A 7396-nucleotide genomic window follows, 5' to 3' on the forward strand; every position below is an offset into this window, starting at 1 on the left:
TACTGAAAGGTAATAGTCCTAAGGACCTTGAAAATCTCCATTTGTTAAGGAGTTTATTGTAGAATAGCATGCTTGTTCAGTAAAAGTGAAAAACCACCTTTGTCACAGGTGGTTGATTTCACCGGACAACACTGGTGATAATTAACCCACCATGACCTCCCACATTTGCTTTTAGTTGCCTCCACCTGTTTTTGCCAGATGCAAAGTATTTGTTTGATGCCAGATAAGTATTTGTTTTGCAAATAAGAATAATGTGGCCGGACGCGGTGGCTCACGCCTGTAATCCCAGCACTTTGGGTGGCCAAGGCAGATCACCTGAGGTCAGCAGTTCGAGACCAGCCTGGCCTACGTGGCAAAACCCTGTCTCTACTAAAAATACAAAAAAGTTAGCTGGAGGTGGTGATGCACACCTATAATCCCAGCTACTTGGGAGGCTGAGACAGGAGAATCGCTTGAACCCAGGAGGCGGATGTTGCAGTGAACCGAAATGGCGCTACTGCACTCCAGTCTGGGTGACAAGAGTGAGACCACATGTTAAAAAAAAAAAAAAAAAAGATTAAGTTCTAGATCTATAGATGATCCTGGATCGCCCACATAGGCCCTAAATGTCATCACAAATGTCCTTATAAGAGGGACAGAGGGACAGAGGGACATCTGACTGCAGAAAAGGAAAGGCAATGTGAAGACGAAAGCAGAGGGAGATCTGAGGATGCTACGCTACTGGCCTGGAAGAGGAGGAAGGGGGACCGTGGGCCAAGGAATGCAGCTCTCCAAGCTAGAAAAGGCCAGGAGGCAGATTCTCCCCTACAGCCTCAGGAGAGAGCACGGCCCTAACTTGGTTTCAGCCCAGTGAAACTCATTCTGCACCTTTGACCTCCAGAACTACTAGACAATGTTTGAAGGCACTCAGTCTGTGGGATTTGTTACAGCAGCCCTAGGAAGCTGACATCCCTGTTAAGGCTCAGGGTTGTTCCCAGACAGGGGACTGAGAGCAGGATCCATCCAGCGCTGCTCGGATCTTGCTGTTACCTTCAGGAGATCTCAGGGAAGAGTTTGGAAAAGGGGAGGCTTTGGGTGTGGAATAGTTAAGTGACTTGTCATAGAACCACACCAGAGGACGCTGTGTGGGTGTTAAAAATGACATCCCATAGAGCTTGGATGATGCAGGGAAATGCTTAGGATGTAATGCCAAACAAAAAGAAGAAGGCATTTTTTTAAGTATACGTAGTAGAACTTGACTGTGCTAAAAACGGGGGCAAGTCCAGTCTGAGAGTAAACAAAACAAAATATCGCAAAATGTACCCAAGGGCTATCTCTGGCTGTGGGGACTCTGGCGATGGCTGTTTACTTTGTACTTTTCTGTGTAGGGTCTCATTTAGGAGGATTCAGGGCTGCAGAACAGCAGCTGCTAAATGAGCAAGTTATAGCCAGAAGATTTTCAAATGTCAGCGGATCAGGAGCACTGAGATAACATTGGAGGCCTCCCAGCTGCTGCTGGAACCCTTAGGGTTGGACCATGGGAGGGGAGGAGGGGGAAGGAGAGAGTGTTGGAAGAACTAAGGAGGCAAGTTACAGACAATAATCTGCCAGCAAACAGGTTTTCTAACCCGCCTTGCCTGTGGCTGCAGCACTGTTCTCTTTTTGCCGAGGGAAGCGGGGAATATGATGTTTGCCTTTCCCATTATCTAGGTCTCTGAATTATTGGGAAACACACATCTAGGCAAGCAGCAGGCTCATTTTAGCAAGCACTATTTCACACTGCTGCCAGCTGGGGCTGGATGGGGCTGGCAGGCATGGCAGCCTCCTCCCTGTCTCCAGACCTGGGCTGAGACTATGCCACTGACCCCAGGCTGGAAGGTGACTTTTATCTCCAAAAGAGCTGATCCTAGTTATCTAGTTCTCCAAGTGGTTTAGACATAAAGAAGCCCAGGACTGGGGGAAGAGAGAGAAGTGCCAGCAGATCACTGGGTGAAGCTGTGTCTATCTGGTGCCACCGTGAGTAATAAATTGGCAGGGTCCTGTGTCCAGAGGAACCCTGGGCTGCCCACTGGAGATAGCTGTCAAGACGGACCCTTCTAAACCAGGAGCATGGGTCTTGGCTGCTGGGTGAGGAGTGGATCTGCCAGCTCCAGGCAGCGGGATCAGAATGAGGAAGGGGCTTCTCCAAGCTCTGTGCTAATGGGAATTAGGCTGAGAAGGGACTTCCAACCTAGCAGAGCTCAGCTGGAGGCCTGGAGCAGCTGAACTGTCTTTTGGCACTAAAAATTAATAACGTGGAAAGCTGAGAAAGAAAGAGGCTGTGAGCCTGCCCACCAGGCAGCCTGGGCAGAAGTCAAAGAATTCTATTTTTATCAAGAAGTGCCACGTTCTATTACACTACTCTAAAAGAGATGCTCATTTTTAACATGGCAAGGAAGTCTCGGTCAGGGGTAGCTCTGAAAGGAAAGGTCTGAGTTGCAGGGTGTGTGTGTGCATATGTGTATGTGCATATGTGTGTGTACATCTGTGTGCATGTGTATGCATACATATATATAATATAAATACATAAATATATTTAAATATAGATATATAAATATAAATATATATATTTATATTTAAATATATTTAAATATAAATATATTTAAATATATATTATATATAATATATATATTTATATATAAATATATAAAAATGTATATATATATAAATATATATGCATGCATGTGTACATGTGTGAGCACCTACAGGGGCTGTTCAGAGAAGCCAGAAAATGTGACTGCAGAGATTTTTAACACCTGCAGCCTGGCTGGATTGGAGGCATGTGCTTTCTGGTCACTTCCCCTAGACCAGATAAACAACCCAAGCATCACACCCAGGACCCTGCATATTCACTGCAAACTCCAGAGGTCCCCAGTAGAGCTCACTGTCCTCCTGTCCAAGTCTGCCCCTCCTGCTCTGGGTCCCACTTAGCCCTGCACAAACTGAGGCACATCCGAGATGCGGGTTTCCCCTTGCCCTGCATTCAAAGTGGGGCCAAATCCTCTCAACCCATTCCTCACCTCCCTCTTTTGACCCACCATCAAAATAAATAGAACACACCACCATCTACCACACTCTCCTCATTTGTTCCCTTTCCTCACCATGCGCGGGCTACCTGAACCCCACACCTGAGCCCCATACCTAAGCATCCTCCTTCCTTCCTCCTGGTCTTGTACTTGCAAATCTCAGCAGCCACCATGGCTTCCCAGCTCTGCCCACTGATGCCCCAAAACAGGGCAGACTCTGGACAAATGTGGCAGAATAACTTCCTGCCTCTATCTCCTCCCTACCTCCTAAACTCTATGAAAATGATAGTAAGGGAATGAACTAAATAAAAGCTGTTGACCCACAGGGATGGAGAGAACAGGAGCTCAGGCAATGGCAGACAGGATCAAAGCACCCAACACTTGGGAGCAGCCTCAGAAGAGTTGAGGACAGTGTATGGTAAAGGTGAAGGGGGTGTGGGAAAGTGGAGGGGCAGGGTGGGCATCAAGAACAGAGACTCTCCAATAAATCCTGGGTTTGCAATCATCAGGCACTGAGAAGAACTGGCACCGAAAGTCAGTATACTGGCTGGGCACAGTGGCTCACACCTGCAATCCCAACACTTTGGGAGGCTGAGGCAGGAGGATCACTAGAGCCCAGGAGTTCAAGACCAACCTGGTCAACACAGGAGACCCCATCTCTACAAAAAATAAATTAGCTGGGCATGGTGGTGTATGCCTGTAGTCCCAGCCACTTAGGAGGCTGAGGCAGGTAGATTGCTTGAGCCTAGGAGTTCGAGGCTGCAGTGAGCTGTTATCATGCCTCTACACTCCCAACTTGGGCAACAGAGTGAGACCCTGCCTCTAAAAAAGAAAGTCAGTATACAGTTACCAGCTAGCACCCCAATCCATTTCCCTCACCTGCTCAAGCAGACCACACCCTTCCCCCCACCTCTCTCAGGAGACCCCAAATGATTGTGTGGTGAAACCACACACCACACCTCAAGCCCTTATGCCCAGTCTTGAGGACACAAAGCACAGGCGAGGAAAGGGTGGGTTCCCAGCTGAAAGTGCAGGTTGTGTTTAAGGGAAACATTACATTGTGACCTGTGGGGGCCTCTGCTCCCTTCCCTCCTGACAAGTCCACAGCGCTCGCAATCCCTTAGGATGGAAATGGAAAGGTTCGTTTCTGGAGAAACTGAAGGTGCCAGAAGGAGACGCTTTGCCCGCTGATATCTGGGGATCCCCAACAAGAAGTTGGGCTCATCATCTTCACTAGTCAGGGTTCTCCAGAAAAACAGAACCAGTAAGATAGATAGATGACAGATGGATGGCTGGATTGGTTGATAGACTGATAGGTAGATGACAGAAGACATGGATATAGATTTGTTATAAAGAATTGGCTCATGTAATTGTGGAGGCCAAGAAGTCCCATGATCTGCCACCTTTAAGCTGGAGACCCAGGAGAGCCGATGGTGTAAGTCCCAGTCCACAGAGAAGAGAAGACCAACGTTCCAGCTCAAGTGTTCAGGCCAAGAGAGCAAATTCTCCTGCCTTTCTGTTCTATTAAAGCCTTCAAGGGTAAGGTGCCCGCCCACATTGAGGAGGGCAGCTTGCTTTATTCAGTCCATCCATTCAAATGCTAATCTCATCAGGAAACACCCTCTTAGGCACACCCAGAAATAATGTTTAACCAAATAACTGGACACCCCAAGACCCTGTCAAATTGACACATAAAATTAAGTATCACACCATCCAATTACTCTCCAAAAAAGCACTCTAGGTGACAATCCCACCCATATACAGTTTTAAAAGTTCCTAAGAACCTGCTCTGATCTTAAAAAGAAACAATGATTCAGGACAGATTGAGGAAGAAAGTCAGAAACAAACTAATTGGGGAAAGTAAAAAAGAAAAAAGTATCTGCAGAAAATTAAAACAAGGGAGAAAATACAACCTTCAAAAATTAGATATAATATGCTCAGAAAGAAAACAGGAGAGCCCACACATCAAACAACAATGGAATGCTTTAAAAAAAAGGGAACAAAAAAAAGCTCTTAGATATTTTTAAGGCATAAGCAGAATGAAAAATTCTTCAACCAAGAGTTGAGGAAAGTAGAATGAAAAGATAAAAAGGTGGAAAATAAGAAAGAGATAAGATAATTAGAGGATCAAGGCAGTCTGGCATCTGACTCCAGTGTGTTCCAAAACAAATAAATAAAAGGTGCAGGTGCAACAGCACAACTCCAGAGGATGCCATTCATAGAATATGGGGTGAACAGTGCCCTGGAGTCGGACGCTGCAGAGGCCCTGATCAGAGAGAGGGAAATTAGGCAATCAATGCTACAGATACTTTTGCAAAGCCAAAGGACACGCATTTCCAAGTTGAAAGGGCCAGTGAATACCCAGCACAGTGGGTAAAAGAGACTCACAGTAGAGCACATCATTGTCAATGACAATCAGAGGCTGAATGCGGTGGCTCATGCCTATAATCTCAGCACTTCAAGAGGCTGAGGCTTGAGAATCCTCAGTAAGAAGTTGGGCTCACCTGTATTAGTCAGGGTTCTCCAGAAAAACAGAAACAATAAAATAGATGGATGGATGGATGGATGGATGGATGGATGGATGGATGGATGGATAGATAGATAGGTAGAGAGACAGACACAAGACATAAACAGATGGATATAGATTTATTATAAAGGATTGGCTCATGCAATTGTGGAAGCCAAGAAGTTCTATAATCTAGAAAGATTGTTTGAGGCCAGGAATTTGAGACCAGCCTGGGCAATATAGCGAGATCACATCTCTACAAAAATTTTAAAAATTAACCAGCCATTGGTGCACATGCCTGTTGCCCCAGACACTCAGGAGGCTGAGATAGGAGGATCACTTAGGCCCAGGAATTCAAGGCTGCAGTGAGCTAGGATTGCACCACTGCACTCCAGCCAGGGCAAAAGAGTGAGACCCTGCCTTTTAGAAAAAAAAAAAATATATTAAAGAACGTCAGAGAAAAAAATAGTTCAATAATAGTAATAGCTAACATTAATTCAGTTCATTAAATTCCAGGATCTATTTTAAGTATTTTATGTGTAACTTCTAGTGAGAAAAAACTGGTCTCGTTAATAAACATGTTGGAATTTAAAATGCCATCAAATCTCAATGGCCGTGCTGAGTGCTAGAAGATGAGGGGGCAATGCCTTCAAAGTTCTGAGGGGAAATATTTCCCATCCTAGAGTTTGTGAACCAAAAAGTATCTGAGACAGGTCTCAATCCATTTAGAAGTTTATTTTGCCAAGGTTAAGGACATGCCTGGAAGAAAAGGACACAGAATCACAGAAACAGTTTATGATCTGTCCCTTTCTCCAAAGATGATAGTGAGGGCTTCAATATTTAAATGTGAGAAACAGACATGGAAAAATGCATCTCTGGAGGGGATAGAGGAAGGGTATGGTAATCCACATGTTGTAAGGGTAAAAGAGTAGCTAGGGAATAGTCAGTTACATATCTGTCTCCTGCCCAGTAAATCGCCACTTTACATAAGATAAGGTGAACATGGAGTAGCTACCTGTGGAGATATTTAACCTTTTATCTGTAGCCATCTACTTAGGAGCAAAAGGAAAGGCAGTTTCTTGCATGACTCAGCTTTCTGTTTTGTTTTGTTTTTTTTCCTTTTTGGCATACTGAATTGGGGTCCTGAGTTTTTATTTTCCTTTCACAAGTTCAACATCCAGTTGCATTATGAATCAAAGGTGAGGGTCAAACAAAAACATTGTCAGATAAGGAGGGGCTCAAAAAACGGGTCTCCTGTGCACCCTTTCTAAGGAAGCTACTGGAGAACAGACTTTAGCAAAAGAAGATAATAAGAAAGAGAAAAATGCATGTTAAAAGATAATTTTCAAAAGCAGGTTAAATGATAACTCGATATAGATATAAAAATGAATATGTGCTGTATTAGTCCATTTGCACATTGCTATAAAGAACTACCTGAAACTGGGTAATTTATAAAGGAAAGAGGTTTAATTAACTCACAGATCCACATGGCTGGGGAGACCTCAGGAAACTTACAATCATGGCAGAAATCGAAAGAAAAGCGAGCACCTTTTTCACAAAGTGGCTATAGAGAGAGAGAGAGAGAGAGAGAGAGAGAGAGAAGGGGGAACTGCCAAACACTTTTAAACCATCAGATCTCGTGAGAACTCATTCACTATATGGGAACATCATGGGGAAAACCGCCCCCATGATCCAATCATCCCCTACCAGGTCCATCCCTTGACACACGGGGGGATTACGATTCAAGATGAGATTTGGTGGGGACACAGAGCTAAACAATATCATGTGCTAAAGATTAGATTTAACTCCTCAGTGAAGAAACTGAAGAGGTGTGACAGCTAATTCG

The sequence above is a fragment of the Symphalangus syndactylus genome, chromosome 8 (assembly GCF_028878055.3).
Source record: "Symphalangus syndactylus isolate Jambi chromosome 8, NHGRI_mSymSyn1-v2.1_pri, whole genome shotgun sequence".
Lineage (NCBI taxonomy): Eukaryota > Metazoa > Chordata > Mammalia > Primates > Hylobatidae > Symphalangus > Symphalangus syndactylus.